Here is a 19,572-nt window from a genome sequence, read left to right on the forward strand (position 1 = left end):
GTTACCCAGAGGAAAATGGGGGAGGGTTATGCTTTTTCAATTTCAGCGAGTATTTTTTTAAAATTGAGTCCAGGGGTGGGTCATGTAATTTGTAATCGATTGAAATGTCTTATTGCTCAGTGTTTGAGAATTAGTTGCTTATTATAGCTCTGTGTGCCCGATGCTGCCGCTCATCCCTGATTCTCCGATAGGCTCGCAATATGGGGTGCACCGAGTGTGGTTTCAATCAAATGACCCATAGCATATTCCCTCAAACTCAACTCTGGACCTCGTTTTTTCATTGCTTCCCTCTAATCAGGGACTGATTTTAGACCTGGGACACTAGGTGGGTGCAACTAATAATCATGGAAGAACATAAAACCAGCAGGCTCCGGACCTCATAGGGTACGAGTTGAGTAGCCCTGGCCTATACTATAGGCCTGGACTTATAAGGGTATGCTCGGAGAAGCACATGGCAAAGTTATATTTCTAAGAAAATGTCATTCCTGAGTTTTTGCGTTGCTGGGATGGATATAAAACTACACTGCATTACACACGGCAATGGATAGGCTAGCCCAATCATGAGCCCCGGCCTGCCCTGCTCTTGCTGATGTAAACCCTTTTGTGCTGCCTAACCAATGGCTGTGCTGTGTACGGTGACACTTCAGCAGGGGAGTCAAAGGCTTCTTCTGAAAATATTTGTTTATTTGTCCAAAGAATTCAATATCTGTGCGCGCGGACTAGGCCTACTGATGTCCTGATCAGTTCGAGAGAGAGCGCAAAGATGAGGAGGAGGACCGGAGGTAAGCTTGCTACTGCTATAGTTGACAGATGGATGAAGCTATTTATCCGAGTTATTGACCTCACAATAAGCCATATTCAATTAATATGCATAACTTACATTACTCTGAAGCGGCAGCTGCGAAGATGGATAGCGCATGGGTGCTGAAAGTAGGATCATTCGAGAAGGCCTAATTAATTTAAACAGTCTTTCGTTTTTATTTTGACTTTAGGCTACTTACAGCAAGAAAGGCTTTGTGTTGGAACCTATTTCTTCCTATTCAAGAAAGAACAGGTAGGTCTACCTGTTTTGACAGATGAAATCATAGTTTACTGTCCGTAGATTTTGTCAGCCAATTCCGCCAGACACCATGGACTCCTTAAATATCTCATTGTCAGTGAAAAGAAATGTATGGACCTGATTATATAAAGCGATCTATAACCAGTTAACAATGCTTTAGTCATCAATGCTTTATGTTAAAAACAAGCTGTAAAACACCGGGGAAAGACGTGCCTCCGGTGCATATGGAATTTGTCTTTATGACATTTGGAGGCTGCACTTCATCTTATTAAAAAAAAAAAACGACTTTGCTTGGGAAGTAATGTGTGATTCAGTCACTTTCAATTGACCATCAACTTTTAAACAGGCTATTAAACTACATGCTAACTCTAAATCAGTTGGGAGCAACTAAGAAGGAACGAAAATGAATTATTTAGGCTATATTATTATTATTATTTCAAGGCTATAGCCTGCCATTTAAGATACCAATTGTGAAGCATTTGTGACACGTTACAGGCTGGCAGGAGCGCCCAGCATTTCAAAAACACATCAACAACAGCACTTCAATAACGTGCCTGTAAATCTCTGATTTAGGCTGTGTAACGTTTTATGTAAAAAATGTTTTTTTTTACTTACAATTAAATAATAATTCAAGAAAAATGCCTTGTTAGGCTATGAAGTCATTCTACAGTGCATTTGAATTCACTTTTAGAAACACGAGTTTGGCAAGTCTTTGATTTGAGGATCATGCGGTGAGCTATGCACGCCTAGTTTGTTAATTTAGTCTAGCAGATGCTCTTACTGTATATTCCCATGCCCTAATCACAGTCAACACATGTTTTGTAATGACAATATCATCGAATAAAATAGAATAAGTTAGAAAATGCTAGTTTCCCAAATGAAAAAAAGTTAAGTGCATATAGACCCACCTAATTATATGTGGCTGCTATGTTAAAAACAAATGGCTTTTTTTTTCTCGAATTGATTGATGATCAGATACTTCAGTTGTAACTGGTTCTGTTCCGCTCAATTGTTACACTTGATAGACAACTTTAGCACTTGTCCAAACTTAGACTGTCCTCTTTTTTTAACAATGACCTGTATAGAAATCAAACGCCGTTGGTACTGCAACATGCGCTCATTTGTTGTCATGCTCTGTTGCGGTATTAAAAAAGATTCTGCTTCTCTCCAGTCACGTAAAATGAGGTAGAATTGCATGAAATGTGTTTATAAAAGCAATTTTTTTCTTCCGGACCGCAAATAAGATGATCGATTCATGCAGTGCTTTTATGATGATGGAGATATTTTTATTCTTTACCCTACCCTGTGAATCCACAACCTTCTGGCTACTTTGCCATGTAATGCTTACCAAATGAAGAACAGTTTCTAGAACTGCATATCTAAGGCTCTGGTCTGTCCTAGGAGTGAGGGTAGTAAACAGTAGGCATGTTCTCTGCTATCCAGTTTATGTTTTCATTATTATTTGGCGTTTAGGGTAGGGTCACTTTTTTTTAAAGCATTCAATATTTATTTTACTATTATTTCAGAGAGGTCCAATATTCTTGCTGAGATGTACTCACTTTTGAGGACACAAGCTCAAGTACATGATACAAATATGTAAATACAGGGGACTTTTAAAGCCTCTGTCTGCCATAGGGCATAAGCACTCACGTATGTGTTACTAAATGTAGAAGAGAGCCATGACAATAGTTGTCACAATGAGAATATGGTCAGCCAGGTCGTAAACCTTTAAAGGGGTTCCTTTGATTGGCATGTATCTGGCATCAACTGGCTATCAGGTTCTATCGGCACAGAAACAACATGAGGGTACAACAACAAAATAATAATAAAAGGCTCAAGCCAGTAGAGGTCCCTCTTTCACCAGTGTTGCTGTCTGTGGAGCTCTTTGGCAGCTGTTGAGACATCTCTCAAATGTGTCTTCAATTATAGAGCTCCACTCCACACCGTCCACTGAATCAGAATATCAGTTGAATTCAAGATAACCCCCCTCTTTTTCCCCCTCTTCTCCCTCATAAAAATCCAACAGGCGCATATTCTATTTGGACATCTTGACGTATTTTGTAAAGCAGATTCAAACCTATAGATAAAGGCACTTAAAAACACTTTTCACTTCAGTGTGCTGAAGTAAAACATACGAGTTATTTCCTATACATAAATATGCTTTGACAGAATAGAAAACCTTCTCTTCCCTGTGCACAGCTGCCTGATAACCTCTTAATGACGCTGAAGAGAAAATGAACTCAGTACTTTGAGTGAGATTCTTCAGCAGCAGGGAGCTCAGATGAAAGAAGGGTATGCCAGAACACACAAACAGGGAAGTGTGCACGCCCACATGCACACGCGGACACACACACACAAACATGGAAGTGTGCACGCTCCCAAGCGTGCGCACGCACAAATGGACACACACACACCTCAAACCCCCATCTCCGATGTTATTACAATGTTTCCCACCTGTCTACCCCTGTCAGCAGGGTTTTCTCTCTATGGATACCTTGTCTGTCTGCTCTGCTGCTCTGCTCAACACACAGTAGTCTACTCCCCAGCAGAAGAGTGGGCCTTGACTATTCCGATGACCGTCTCCTCCACCACAGGAATGCAGCCTCCCCTTTCACCCAAAATTAGGTATGACAACAAACTCTAAAACATTTGCAAAACAATCGGAAAACTTGAGCCTCCCCGAGTCCCTGCATACTAACACGACACAGCCCATCCTCTCCCAGAAAGGCCTTCAAGGGAAGGCAAGGGAGCCCATTGCTTTTTTTGGTCTCCAAAAAACATGATTAAGAAAACCTCACTCCCATGCCTTCACACGGTTTTCAAGAAGTATGTTTTGAATAACGCAAATTAGGGGCGCAAAATATGGTGCGTGGCACAGTGACCGTAGTAGCAATGTGAAAAATATCCATGGCATTACAGGGGCAGAGAAGTGGGGGCGGTAGGCACGAATGGTTTTCCTGTTGCCCCTGTGTCTCTGCCACGCAGACGGGTGACATGAGAATTGAACCGTCTGCATCTACCGGTCTGTCTGTCGGCCTGTGGTCAAGCGGTCTGTAACCCAGCCCAGCTGTCTGGGATGGAAAAGATGCTCCAAGCAAATGGCAAGAGAAGTACATAAGAAGAAAGATAAGTAAGAAAAAAAAATCATGAGTCAAGGTGCAGATGCAGATGTTACTTTCTTTAAGCTACCATCTTAACTCTGGCTGAATCTTTTCCGTCATCTCTTCTGTCCATTGTTGTCTTTGACGTGTTGACACCTAATTGTTGACACTTATCAGGTCGTCAATAGCTGAAGAACATAAAATAACATAAATCCCTCCCCACTTGCTTCTAAACAGTTTTTTTTGTATCAGGGAGTTGGCTAGCTAATGTGTCCATACGTTGAGGGCCTAGATTCCTAAAAATAGCATTTGAGAAATGATTGAATTGGTGTCAGCGAAGTAACTGATGGATAGGCAACTGGTGGCAGTTTGTGGAGGGATGGGGGTGGGGTTTCAGAAACACCGATCTACGATATAAAAATGTGTCAGACACTGAAAACACATTGAATAAATGGACACTGAAAAGGGACTACCTTGCTACTGTAAATCCTATATGGTTCTGTCACAGAGCTAAGGCCCAACTCGACAAAGCCCACACGCTTCCCAAAGAGAAACAACAATTATAGAACTGTGTATAAAGAATATCCATTCATCTAAAGGCCTTGTGTATTTTCTTTGTGGCATACCCTGATTTTTAAATCCTCCCTGTTTAGGCTTACAATTTTATTTATGAAAGGGTATTTTCTTTTCAGGTATTTTCATTATCAATGAACCTTTATGGATTGGAGTCATGGGGTAGCGGTTGACGTTTGCCACCCCCTGAGTAACAGACATTGCAGAGACTTTTTGGCAGTAAAAAGCGGGAAGAGTCCACTGGATGTTGAGCAGAGGGATGTAGTTGGCTCTGGACTCTGGGGTAGAACAACATATATTATTCCAAGGTCCAACCATGATGACTTCAAACCTTCTGCTTCTATACACAGACAGAGAAATTGGGCATGCTGCTGGGGAGGGTCAACACTAGGAAATCTGTCAGAACAAGACGATCCATGCCCTTTCCACGAGAAGACTAGTGAGGTGTTCCATGACATTTCATCAAGCTATAACACCCATCATCTCAGATTGTTCTGAAGTTGTAGTTAGAAACAGGTACGATTGGCATTCCCGGAACATTATTTTGAATACATCAAATGTTATCTCTGAGAAATGAAGGTAATTTATTGCACCCAAATTGGCCATTTTAATTTACAGGATGCAGATTATTTCAATAAATATAGTACCCGACATCCAATTTGGACCAAAAGTTTTCCTACCAATGAGTAAGACATGGGGAATCCAAAGAAATTGTCCAAAGCCATCCACGGACCTCCCACACCCCATGCCAATCCCAAGCCAATAACCAACAAACAGTAGCAATTTTCTATGTTTTTGTAGAATGAAGCTGTGACTTGGAGTATTGCTTCTCCATATTATGTAATGTATTCCCTGTGAATCTGGTTAGGTTTTTTTCACCGTGTTCAGAGAAATTAGTAATTGAAGTCGCTTGCATTATTTACCAGAAAGGAGTGTGAAAGTACCAAGTTTTGACCACTAGATGCCACTGTTCCTGCTATACCTCCACACTCTTTTCGATTTTGCTGGTCTATTGTGTTTATTAAATAGATCACAGCATTTTCTTTGCAGCTTTGGGTAGAAAACCAATAGATTTGGCTCATGATGAAATAAATTGTGTGGTCTTCCTCACAATTCAAGCTTGTCCTCCATAAAAGCAAATCAGTTTACTAATTTCTCTTAACAGGGGAAAAAACATCACCAGATTCACAGAGGTATACATTACATAGTATGGAGCAGCAATACTCCCAAGCCACAGCTTCATACTACTTGTCAAACCAAGATAACTTATACTGTATAGTGGTTGTTGGGGTGGGATTGGCATGGGGGTCTGTGGGTGGATTTTGACAATTGGTATGTTTGGTCCAAATTGGATGTTGGGTACTATAGTTATTCAATATTATCTGAATCCTATAAATAAAATGACACATTTGAGTGCAGTCAATTAGCTAAATATCTCAAATACCAAATTATATTTAAACAAAATAATGTTTCTGCAATGCTAATCATATCTGTTACTAACTACAAAAAATAATTTCAGAACAATCTGAGATAGTGGATGTCGAACACCTCTTTCTGGTGCTTTTTCAGGTGGAAAGACCCTGGTGTAACAGATTGGAGGTGATTAGGGTTGCAGGTAGCCTAGCGCGTAAGAATTTTGGGTCAGTAACCAAAAGGTCGCTGGTTCGAATCCCTGAACCGACTAGGTGAAAACTATAATTGCTCTTGTAAAGGAAAAAACTGAGGTCTGTTTCAAATCAAATCACATTGTATTTGTCACAGACCTCCCGAGTGGCGCATTGGTCTAAGGCACTGCATCTCAGTGTTAGAGATGTCACTACAGACCCTGGTTTGAGTCCAGGCTGTATAACAACCGGCCATGATTGGGAGTCACATAGGGCGGCGCACAATTAGCCCAGCGTCGTCCGGGTTAGAGTTTGGCTGGGGTAGGCCGTCATTGTAAATAAGAATTTGTTCTTAACTGACTGGCCTAGTTAAATTTAAAAAATGAAAAATGCTTTGTAAACAACAGTGTCTGCTAAATGACTAAAAATGAAAAAAATTACATTAACGATGTCTCTGCTGCATAGCTATTGTATGTGAATCTGTGGTTGTTAACTGAAGCCTTTATGGTGTTAAAGTGGCAATATGTATGTTTTTGTGCGAACCAATCAAATTCATATCGAAATGTGAGTTATAGATATGTAGTTCTCATTGAAAGCCAGTCTAAGAAGCGGCATATGTTCTCTATTCTAAGAAGCGTTCTTAGTCTAAGAAGTGGCATAATGTGCTCTATTTCTATGCTTCCAGTTCTTAACTTTCATTTTTGCGTCTTTTACTTTCGGTTTTGTACACCAGCTTCAAACGGCTGAAAATACAATATTTTGGTTTATGGAAAATATATTTCACAGCGGTTTAGATGATACTTTGATTCTCTACACTATACTAGCTTGTTTTGTCACATAAACTAAAATTAGACAAAGTATTAGAATTTTTTAGCAACCAGGAAATGGCAGAGCGATTTCTGCAGAGTGCAACTTTAACTAAGTAGTAGATTATTGTTAACTTGGTTAACATGGATAAAAATATTATTCATTTCTAATAGACTGCAATAAAGTGACAGTATCCAGGTTGCATAGAAACATGTATGGAGTCACCCCGTTCCAAATCTGAGCACTCTTATCCATTCAGTGAAAACAGTAACTCCTTTATTGTATTGTCATTATTATCATGCACATCGAAATAGTTACCAAAGAAACAAGTGTTTTCCCCAAAAACAATCACACTCCCCCAAATCTAATTCTTGACTATGGAAGCAATCACGATTTGAGTGAGGGCCAGAATGTAACATATTGAGGGCTGGTGAAGGATGGAGGACATAGCCCGAGGAGCCTTTGAAGTTGCATGTATTGGAATCGGACTAAGGTGGCTGCGTTCCCACTGTAAGCTGTGACCTCTGTGAAGGTGGAAGGTTCAGGCGGATCCAGAGCTCTCACAGCGGTCCACTGTCTGTCCTTCCAGCTTCTGTCTGTCCTCCATTTGGGAGGCAGTGGACCCCTCACTCACAAGAACGCAACCTCACTCCCCCCCCCCCATCAGCTGTCAATTGTCCTGCCGAGAATGTGTTTGACATGACAGGACGATTATCTCATGTATAGGCATGCATGCACGCACACACACACACACACATGCTCTGACAACTCGCAATGCTCCATAAAAATTACATATACACTTGGCCGGTGAAACATCTCTGGACATTCTGGAGTGTGCAATTCAAAATCCTCTCATTGACGTAACCAAAAAGCCTGTTAATAAAAGTCTCCCTGGACAAAGGCCTGAGTGTGGAAACAATGAAATTAGCACACAGAAGACTGTAATGAGAAAAACGGCCTCATACCCAATAATAACACTAATTGAGATCTGCTGTAAACCTGTAATCAGCATGACTGCTGTGTTTTTGGGCGCCAGGTGAAAGTGAGAGGTGCTTTTGCAAATCCTGGGTGGGCCTTTCCCCTCTTCAACTTTTCCGTCAGGGAGACAACGTGTGAATCCAAGGGAAAAGTCTCACATGTGTGTAACACTGGGATCTCTGAGAACATATGAATTTCAGTGTTGTTATGGTATAGACTGGAGGTTGGAAGATCTGGAATGACCCAACGGATATATCGGGCCATAAGTTCTGAAGAAAGAAAGACAAACAACACCCCATCTTTCAGTAGGTTTGTCGAAAAAATAGAAACATAAACCTTTGAAATGGACTGCCGCGTGCATTTTCCTCCCTCCTCCTTGGAGGCAAATGGCTTGATTTGTCCATTGGAACGGACTGATGCTGGAAACCAAAATTGGTTCTTAGGATTCTTGGCGGACTCTTGCTTTGGGAAGACTGCAGAGTTGCAGTCCTAATGTGAGGGCAAACGCCATTGGCTGTGCTAATGCTGGCTTAGACATGGCAGTTGAAGGGGAAAGAACAACATTTGCCGGAATAATGAGCATACATTGTCCCCACACAACCTGTGTTTATCTGACATAAACCTGCACTCGCCCTTATAGTCCTAAATTATTTATGGCAGCAGAATCTGGATTTGAACCAACAGCTGCTGTTTTCTTACCAGGAAACATTTTCTTGAGCTTCTAAGACAATAAACAACACAGCTCAATATTAACCAGAAGAACCAAGAATATGGAAACAATTATTGCAGAGAAAATATGTCTATACTCTCAATGCAATATTGGCCTGAAGTGTGAGCAATAAGAGTATAAAATCCTATATAACACAATACCCAAAGCCAATAGGCTCGGCCCAGTCCATGCTATTCAAACAAGCACAGATGTGTCTGATCGTTGTTCTGTGCTGCAGAATATCCAAGATAGATTGATGTCACACCTTGAAGCCTTTGTCAAACACTGTACAGCATATTAGAATCAGGCCTCTTCGAGTTCAAACTCAGACACTTGGTCATTGAGGAACGGACACATTTAAGAGAAGTAAAAAGTGAATGGCCTCTCCTGTTTCATACATGTGGCATTGCTTTGGACTGCGAAACATCAAATTCAATGTCCATCTTCAAGATCGGCTTTCAGCCGTTTATCAGTACTTCAAAACGGGAAAAAAGTCCAATCAAAACCTTTCATTTTGGAGAACACGTGTGAGGCATGAGAACTGGAAGAATAAGGAAGAATAGGCACTCTCTCATCCAACATGTAATTTTGTAGGTAGACCATTCAGAGAAAAAAAGTTCCCAGAGGATTTGGGCTTGGAAAAGTGTTTCGGATATGCCTACCATGCATATTTTTATGATGTGTATTTGTTTAATGGATGATTTGGGATTCTGTATGGTAGAGGCCACCTAAGATAACATAAACAGTAGTGCAATAAAAAGGCCTCTGTTTTACTGTCAAAATTGGCATTGGTGGTTGAATAAAAAACACCAATGTCTTGTTCTGTTAATGTTTTATTTTGACCACCAACAACCATCATTACTCCTTGCACTTATTATTAAGCATAAACACTCCCTTTAGAAATCTGTTGTGTGTGCAAATATTCACATAAGCTGGAAAGCAAGATAATTTCCCTATATTGTGTCTATGGCAACAGACAACAGTGACCTTTGAACCCGGGCAGGAAAAGGGCCATGGCTGAGATATAGCTTTGGAAACTCAGCAGGTCCTGTTCAGCAAAGCCTCCCAAAACAAATAGCTCAAGACCCATGTTCTTTGAACCGGACTGCTTCCCCAGACCTCCAAGGTTAACTCCGCTCTTATTGTGGATCGTGATCTATAGTTTCACATCTGTCGTTTTTGTAGAGCCTTTTGCTCTAGGGGTTACGAGGGGTCATTTCAGAGGGGGACAACATGAAACATACAGTGTCATTTAGCCTATTTTGTTCTCAATTACATTTACTTTTACGGAAATGTGTTCGTTTGAAAGTGTCATTATCCATGGACTCTTGCCTATTATGGTCTTCCACTTGAGACGAAAAGCACTACCTACACACATAGTACTTCTGTACTAAATACAAACATTTTTATACCAATTTAAGTCAGAATTCCTGAAATATGGTGGACTTGAATGACTGTGTATTTACGTATTACTAGTTTGTTACAGGGTGATTATGTCACAGGCTTACAGGTGTGACTAATTACTTTGTTAATGCAGGAAGCAATCTGATTGATTAATTTGATGTTCCCTACTTGTATTTAAACCCCCTTGTGGTTGTGTTCCAGGCAGCTGCCCACAGGAAAGGATTCAGTCCAGAGGCACGGTGGAGCCCTGTTTTGCAGAGAGCATGTGGCAAGCGTTTGGTGGCCACTGATGGTTGTGACACAGATAGAACCATGAGACAGATATTTCACTGGATGTATAAATGTGAAGCATCCGGTTGGAGTTTTCACTCACTACCAGATATGGTAGTGAGAGGAAGCCTACTGCCGGGCAGTTGGAGAAGATGATATGTGAGTAATTTTTGACGAAATTCTGCACATTTTCTCATCAATTAAACATTTGATCTCAATACAGTTTTTTGTTCCCAAAACTATAATCTGTTATGAACAGAGTGGACTAAGTTTTGTAGACTTTACCCTTTGTAAAGGTTTTTAAAAATTGCGCTGTTTAGAAGGAGTGCAAAGGCGAATGGAGTTATTGCACACGCGCACTTCACAGAGTAAGCGTTCCCTAACGGAAATATGTAAACGTATACTAGAACGTGCCAATAGGATATCACTAGCACGTGCTTGGCTTTGCCCACTATGACCAATTTGTTCCTATTGGAAACGACAAGCTGTGGTTTATCTTGGTTTAGTTATAAAAATCTTTGGACTGTTTGAAGAAAATGGCCTCCTGGGCTGCACCTCTTCCTATGCCCCTGTTGGTTTGTCTTTTTGGTTTGTTTGTGTATTCATTTTCTAATGTATTATTTTTCTAATGTGTTCTTCAGCCAGAGAATGGCCAGTAACTGACATGAGCAAAAGTACATTTTGAAACGGTTGGAAACCATGCCTTATATGTATTTATTAAATCTTTGAAAATGGCTTTTGTTGTCTGCCTCCTCACTCTGCCTGCTCGACCCAGACCCAAACGAACCTGTCACTTTCCCACCTTGTGACAATTACACTGGTTATTACACTGGTATAAGACCTATATTATGTTAAGTGTGGCCCTATTCCATGACATGTCGTAACCCAGGCAAACACAGTCCTCATTTACGACATCATTAATGCCATAGTGTACAGACTATGGCAAAAGGCCCCTGTGATGTGTGTGGGAGAGCAGCAGTAGTCCATGGAAAAAGTGTGAGTCATGAATTTATGTGAAATGTTTAGAGGAGGAGTTGAACCACAGCGTCGTGTTAAGAGTATGCAAGGAAATAAATGCTCTGAGGAGGCTTCCTAATAGTGATTGGTGATGTCATTACTCCGCTGCTTGCTATCAACACTGATGTACTACACTTGGATTGGAAAGTTATTGGGGAGAGACATCTTGGCTTTCTCAAAGCACGAGATAGCATAGTACAGCATGGGGAGTTTTTGGTGGGAAGCTGCTCTTAGATATAACAAATAGCTCAATAACTTTGAACATGCACTTATGGTGAAGTAGTGCTGCTGCAGTCAGGGAGCTTGGGGTTATTACCGCGGGGCCTATTGACGGCCACTCAATCTTGCCATTGTTTGCTATGAGGATGCAACGCAGGTGCTCTTCAGTGCAATAAAGAATCTATCCGGACTTGAACCAACTCGAGGTCCGGCGGGAGAGAGAACTAGACTGCAGCTGCAATTGATGGTCATTTTCAAACTACGGTACATGTGTATATACCTGCATCCTGTCTGAATAGAGATAGAAAATGATTCATAATAGCGGTAACAATAATAAACACAATGGTGATGTACACTAGGATTATGAAAGAGACATTTTTTTTACACATTTTGGCCTCAAAATGATCCATGCTGCCAAATCAGGGCCTCTGCTCCTGTTGTGTGGGCAAAAAAAAACCTGGAAAGAGGCTGATTTCTCTGTGCCTGGTTCAGGATGAGAGCGGAGCTGCTGTCATAGCTCAATGCATCCCATATGGCAAAGACGTGAGGGCTGGGGAATGAGTTTAATGACTGCGGGGCTGAGACTGTATCCATCCATTCGGGTTACAAGGAAGTGTAGTGCACTTTGCATGATGCTACCAGAAGGTTATCACAAGTCATCCTGTGAGGTCCTTTGACTGCCAGAACAATTGGTATTTGGCATTTAATACACCCTTTTAGTCTTGTCCAAAAGGCTCGAGAGTTAGGTTATTCTCTGTAGAGTGATGGCATACATTGCTAGGGATCTTCTTTCTGTTTCCCTGGTTCATGTCCCATTTGAATGGAGGCAAGCAAGGAATCCCGCAAGCCGTTTGTATAGGCAAACGTTTCTGAGGCAATAAATCAAAAAGAATAAGGGGTTTCTTATAGCAGTGAGGAGGGGAACTCTGATCCGTTGCAGCTGGTGTTATCCGATGATTTTCCTCCCCCTCCGCTCACTGCACAGAGAAGCACAAACTTCCCTGATTCTTTGGGGAAAATTCCTCTCCGACTATACATTTTGCCTGGGAATTGTTTGTAGGAAGAGCTAAATGAGCCATAGCATTATCATAGGGCAGGTATTGGTGTAATTACCTCATTCACACATGGAATCCACAGCTCCGTTGAGATTGACAGTACTGTGCGTTTGTGATGTGTGCAGCTGTTAATGACTCTGCCTCCAGGCCTGATTTCCACAAGCGGAGAGGCTTTTGGCACTGCAACAAGTTGGTCTGGGGCGGAAGAGAAAATGAATCCACATATGATGATCATCCAGTAAGTCCCGAGTTCATCTCTCTGGCTTCAAGTATTGCTCTCCAGATTTCTCCTTTGGAATAATATTTGGATATTGTTGCGTCTATTGATAGTAAAGGCCAGATTGAATTAACATATTGGACCGTGAGAAACAGTATTTGCCATAACTTCCATTGTGCGAACTTCCCGTTTTCCTTAGTTCACGAATAAGGTACTTACACGTTATTAGCGTACAGGGTTGGGTAGGTCACTTTCAAAATGTAATCTGTTAGTTGTCCAAAATTGTAATCAGTAATGTAACTTTTGGATTACGAGGCATTAGAAGAAGACAAAAATGATCCATCAAATGCATTTGGTGTGTCATGATAATGACTTGTGGTCAGACTCGCTCAGGTCGAACAAACTTATACTTGGGCCTATTTTCAATGCTGAATTTAATGAATTTAAACAACAATTTAAAAGTAATCCAAGAAGTAATCTAGTTTTTCAAAAGTATCTGTAATCTGATTACAATATATTAGCTGGTAACGTACTGACTACAGTTACAGTTTTTTGCAATCAGATTACATGTAACCGATTACATGCAATCAGTTACTCCCCAACCCTGTGAGCGTACCAGCTAACGCCTAGGCTGGAACAGAAAAGCCCTTTCCTCTGAATTGGCTGTGGATCAGTTGGACTGAGGGTGAAATCCCTTGTCTGCAAACACGACATAGTCCAACCCGCCCTCCACCCTTAAAGGACAACCCCTTTTAATATCCTCTCTCACAGTCTTGTCTGGCCCTCTGACTGCAATTACATCCCAAAAACCCAACTTCCTTGCACCTTTCTGGAATCATCAGATGTCCAAAACATGTTCATAATAAAGTCCTGGCTGGATGATGGATGTTGGCCGAGGCCAAAATCTTGGCACGGTGTCTGTTTGATTTGGACTGGCTCTCTAAGCATCTATGCAGGTTTCATTTTCCTCTCTGCAGTCTGTGCACACATATTCTACCTCTTAACATGTTAGCTTTCTTTGATACTTTTCATCTACGGCCCCAAATCTATTGGTACAAAGAAAAGGCAGTGGTTGAAAGTACTAAATCCGAGAAATCTTGTGGGGATAATTGTTTGCATCAAGGTAACACGAAACTGGTGTATTTTATAGATTTGTGGTTTCGGATATGACAAGTCTTGACAGTTAAACCACAAGATAAATGAAAACCTCACACGGAAGGTTTCATGTATGAACCTCATCAATTTTAATACATTGTTATTGTGGTAAAAGTGGGAAAGTGAGAGTTATAGAGAACCAATGATTATGAGAATCAATCAAGAAAGCTTAACTTTGATATTGGATATTTAAATAACCTTTGTGGTGTTGATACTGTGAGTAGCTTAACCTGATGACTGAAATCAAGCTGTCATCATCACTGCCATTCGCTAAATCATAAATACCTTCTCAGTGGCTTCTAATCTTACCCGCAAAGAGACAATGTTTTTCCTGGCTTTCCGTCCAACCAAGATATTATAGTTTTGTGTTTATATGATAGTTTTTATTTCTATTTGTTTTTCGATGTTTATTAGAAATTCAGTTTAGTTTCAGTTAGTTTTCAGACCTGATATGCAAATTTTTTGTTAGTTGAAGGTGTATAAACATAGTGTTTTAGTGTTAGGAGCTACAGTTGAAGTCGGAAGTTTACATACACCTTAGCCAAATACATTTAAACTCAGTTTTTCACAATTCCTGACATTTAATCCTAGTAAAAAGTCCCTGTCTTAGGTCAGCTAGGATCACCACTTTATTTTAAGAATGTGAAATAATAGTAGAGAGAATTATTTATTTCAGCTTTTATTTTTTTCATCACATTCCCAGTGGATCAGAAGTTTACATACACTCAATTAGTATTTGGTAGCATTGTTTAACTTGGGTCAAATGTATTGGGTAACCTTCCACAAGCTTCCCACAATAAGTTGGGTGAATTTTGGCCTATTCCTCCTGACAGAGCTGGTGTAACTGAGTCAGGTTTGTAAGGCCTCCTTGCTCGCACACGCTTTTTCAGTTCTACTCACAAATTTTCTAGAGGATTGAGGTCAGGGCTTTGTGATGGCCACTCCAATACCTTGACTTTGTTTTCCTTAAGCCATTTTGCCACAACTTTGGAAGAATGCTTGGGGTCATTGTCCATTTGGAAAACCCATTTACGACCAAGCTTTAACTTCCTGACTGATGTCTTGAGATGTTGCTTCAATATATCCACATAATTTTCCATCCTCATGATGCCTTCTATTTTGTGAAGCACACCAGTCCCTCCTGCAGCAAAGCACCAACAACATGATGCTGCCACCTTGTGCTTCACGGTTGGGATGGTGTTCTTCGGCTTGCAAGCCCCCCCTTTTCCTCCAAACATAATGATGGTCATTATGGCCAAACAGTTCTATTTTTGTTTCATCAAACCAGAGGACATTTCTCCAGAAAGTACGATCTTCGTCCCCATGCAGTTGCAAACCATAGTCTGACTTTTTTATGACGGTTTATGAGCATCGGCTTCTTCCTTGCTGAGCAGGTTATGTCGATATAGGACTTGTTTTACTGTGAATATAGATACTTTTGTACCTGTTTCCTCCAGCATCTTCACAAGGCCCTTTGCTGTTGTTCTGGGATTGATTTAAACTTCTCGCACCAATGTACAGTGGGGAGAACAAGTATTTGATACACTGCCGATTTTGCAGGTTTTCCTACTTACAAAGCATGTAGCGGTCTGTAATTTTTATCATAGGTACACTTCAACTGTGAGAGAATCTAAAACAAAAATCCAGAAAATCACATTGTATGATTTTTAAGTAATTAATTTGCATTTTATTGCATGACATAAGTGTTTGATACATCAGAAAAGCAGGACTTAATATTTGGTACAGAAACCTTTGTTTGCAATTACAGAGATCATACGTTTCCTGTAGTTCTTGACCAGGTTTGCACACACTGCAGCAGGGATTTTGGCCCACTCCTCCATACAGACCTTCTCCAGATCCTTCAGGTTTTGGGGCTGTCGCTGGGCATTACGGACTTTCAGCTCCCTCCAAAGATTTTCTATTGGGTTCAGGTCTGGAGACTGGCTAGGCCACTCCAGGACCTTGAGATGCTTCTTACAGAGCCACTCCTTAGTTGCCCTGGCTGTGTGTTTCGGGTCGTTGTCATGCTGGAAGACCCAGCCACGACCCATCTTCAATGCTCTTACTGAGGGAAGGGGGTTGTTGGCCAAGATCTCGCGATACATGGCCCCATCTATCCTCCCCTCAATATGGTGCAGTCGTCCTGTCCCCTTTGCAGAAAAGTTTCCACCTCCATGCTTCACGGTTGGGATGGTGTTCTTGGGGTTGTACTCATCCTTCTTCTTCCTCCAAACACTGCGAGTGGAGTTTAGACCAAAAAGCTCTATTTTTGTCTCATCAGACCACATGACCTTCTACCATTCCACTTCTGGATCATCCAGATGGTCATTGGCAAACTTCAGATGGGCCTGGACATGCGCTGGCTTGAACAGGGGGACCTTGCGTGCGCTGCAGGATTTTAATCCATGGCGACGTAGTGTGTTGCTAATGGTTTTCTTTGAGACTGTGATCACAGCTCTCTTCAGGTCATTGACCAGGTCCTGCCGTGTAGTTCTGGGCTGATCCCTCACCTTCCTCATGATCATTGATGCCCCACGAGGTGAGATCTTGCATGAAGCCCCAGACCGAGGGTGATTGACTGTCATCTTGAACTTCTTCCATTTTCAAATAATTGCGCCAACAGTTGTTGCCTTCTCACCAAGCTGCTTGCCTATTGTCTTGTAGCCCATCCCAGCCTTGTGCAGGTCTACAATTTTTATCCCTGATGTCCTTACACAGCTCTCTGGTCTTGGCCATTGTGGAGAGGTTGGAGTCTGTTTGATTGAGTGTGTGGAAAGGTGTCTTTTATACAGGTAACGAGTTCAAACAGGTGCAGTTAATACAGGTTAATACTTTTGGAGTCAGAAATAATAGTTTCAGTATAGTTTTAGTTTTTAAAAGGGGTTTGTTAATTATTTTATTTTAGTGTTACTAAAGAGTTTTTTCATTATTAGTTGTCATTTCAGTTTTTGTTTACTATAATAGCCTTGCTTCCAACCACACAGTCATTCATGATTCTAACAATTTGAATAGAAATGTATTTAGGTCTAAGGTGTCATGTCAAAGCAGTTGAAGACGAGCTGCCATCTAATGGACAATTTAAATATTCAGGCTTTTCACAGTCAATCACTTAGTGTTTCCCTATTGGCTCAACGAGTCACAGGAGTTAAGGTTCTCAGGTGCTCCATTTTCAAATGTTCTTGTTCAAATTGTTCCCATCCACTCTGTTAGTGCCATGGAAAGCATTGCTTGTAAGTTAACATTCTTATTTTAATGCTTGAAACTGTGGTTGGATGCATAGCTATTTACTGTTAGAAAATTGAGATCGACATTTTTGCAACTGTGTAACAAAATATACTATTCATGCTAAAAATGCTAGCTAGGCTAGTGTTATATGCTGTAGGCCTACATCCTAGCTGCCCTATTCTTCTCAAGATAATTTTGAATGGAAGAAATTAGCTACATTTATTACTTTAACTGTATTTCACAGGCACGTGTTTAAATCAAATCAATGTATTTGTCACATGCTTTGTAAACAACAGGTGTTAACTAACGGTGAAATTATTACTTACGGGCCCAATGATGCAGAGAGAGAGAAAAAAGAAATGTAGTAACGTAATAATAAATGTAATGATAACAACACAATGAGTAACAATAACCATACACTGAGTGTGCAAAACATTAGGAACACCTGCTCTTTCCATGACATAGACTGACCAAGTGAATCCAGGTGAAAGCTATGATCCCTTATTGATGTCAACTGTTAAATCCACTTCAATACATGTAGATGAAGGGGAGGAAACAGGTTAAAGAAGGATTTTTAAGCCTTGAGACAATTGAGACATGGATTCTGTATGTGTGCCGTTCAGAGGGTGAATGGGCAAGACAACATATTTAAGTGCCTTTGAACGGGGTATGGCAGTGGGGGCCAGGCGCACCAGTCTGTGTCAAGAATTGCATCGCTTTTGTGTTTGTCGCGCTCAACAGTTTCCAATGTGTATCAAGAATGGTCCACCACCCAAAAACATCCAGCCAACTTGACACAATTGCGGGAAGCATTGGAGTCAATATGGGCCAGAACCTTGTAGAGTCCATGGACCAACGAATTGAGGCTGTTGTGAGGGCGCAACTCAATATTGGGAAGGTGTTCCTAATATTTTGTACACACGGGGTACCAGTACAGTGTCGATCTCGATGTATGTATGAGGTAATTATGTACATATAACTAGGAATAAAGTGAATAGGCAACAGGATAGATGATTTTTTTAAACCATTATTTAACTAGGCAAGTCAGTTAAGAACAAATTCTTATTTTCAATGACGGCTTAGTTGGTTAACTGCCTTGATCAGGTGCAGAACGGCAGATTTTTACCTTGTCCGCTCTGGGATTTGATCTTGCAACCTTTTGGTTACTAGTCCAACCCTCTAATCAATAGGCTACCTGCCTAGTGGTTAGGCAGGTAGCCTAGTGGTTAGTTCCTAGTGGAACAATAGCAGTAGCGTATGTGATGAGTGAAAATAGTTAGTGCAAAAAGGGTCAATGCCGATAGTCCAGGTAGCTATTTGGTTAACTATTTAACTAACTATTTAGCAGTCTTATGGCTTGGGGGTAGAAACTGTTCAGGGTCCAGACGTGGTGCATCAGTACCGCTTGCCGTACGGTAGCAGAGAGAACAGTCTAATGACTTGGGTGACTGGAGTCTTTGAAAATGTTTAGGGCCTTCCTTTGACATCGCCTGGTATAGAGGTCCTGGATGGCATGGAGCTCGGGCCCCAGTGAAGTACTGGGCCGTATGCACCACCCTCTGTAGCGCGTTGCGGTCCGATGTCAAGCAGTTGCGTACCAAGTGGTGATGCAGCCAGTCAAGATGCCCTCAATGGATTGATTGGTCTTCGTGTGAGGTGCTGATGCATTGAATGTACCGAACTGTCTGTTCAAGCAGTTGGCACACAGTTTAGACACTCAAGGGTATCACACAAGACATGCAACCAGAGGTCTCTTCGCAGTCCCCAGGTCTAGAAGAGAGGCTGGGAAACACACAGTATTAAATAGAGCCATGACTAAATGGAACTCTTTGCCACCCCAGGTAACTCAAGCCAGCGATAAAACCAGGTTCAAAAACCAGATAAAAGAACGTTTTATTGCACGACGGTGACTGTGAAGAGACACACAGGCATTTGTATGCATTTTGTATTGTATTTAGCATTGTATTATGTCTTGTATTATGTATGTGATATGTGGCTGGGATACGACTGTGATATGTGGTTGTCTAACCTGGCTATCTTAAAATTAAGGCACTAGCTGTGGGTCGCTATGGGTGGGAAAGTCTGCTGAATGGCTAAATTGTAATATAAATGTAGTGCTATGCATATTTATGTATATTATGTATTTTATTTGTTATGTTGTTTCCTGTTTGGACCGCA

General features: G+C 41.1%; 1 long non-coding RNA gene across 2 annotated transcripts; it reads left to right on the forward strand.

Annotated features, from left to right (window-relative positions):
- Nucleotides 1-478: 478 nt before the first annotated feature.
- Nucleotides 479-11,242, forward strand: LOC118946070. 2 transcript variants are annotated; one of them, XR_005041241.1, is made up of 5 exons: nucleotides 479-782; nucleotides 993-1,054; nucleotides 3,260-3,352; nucleotides 3,532-3,685; nucleotides 10,438-11,242. It is a non-coding gene; the product is annotated as an uncharacterized LOC118946070 (long non-coding RNA). The 2 variants fall into 2 exon arrangements; XR_005041242.1 differs by having other exon boundaries at nucleotides 3,535-3,685.
- The last annotated feature ends 8,330 nt before the right edge of the window (nucleotides 11,243-19,572 follow it).

The sequence above is a fragment of the Oncorhynchus mykiss genome, chromosome 31 (assembly GCF_013265735.2).
Source record: "Oncorhynchus mykiss isolate Arlee chromosome 31, USDA_OmykA_1.1, whole genome shotgun sequence".
Lineage (NCBI taxonomy): Eukaryota > Metazoa > Chordata > Actinopteri > Salmoniformes > Salmonidae > Oncorhynchus > Oncorhynchus mykiss.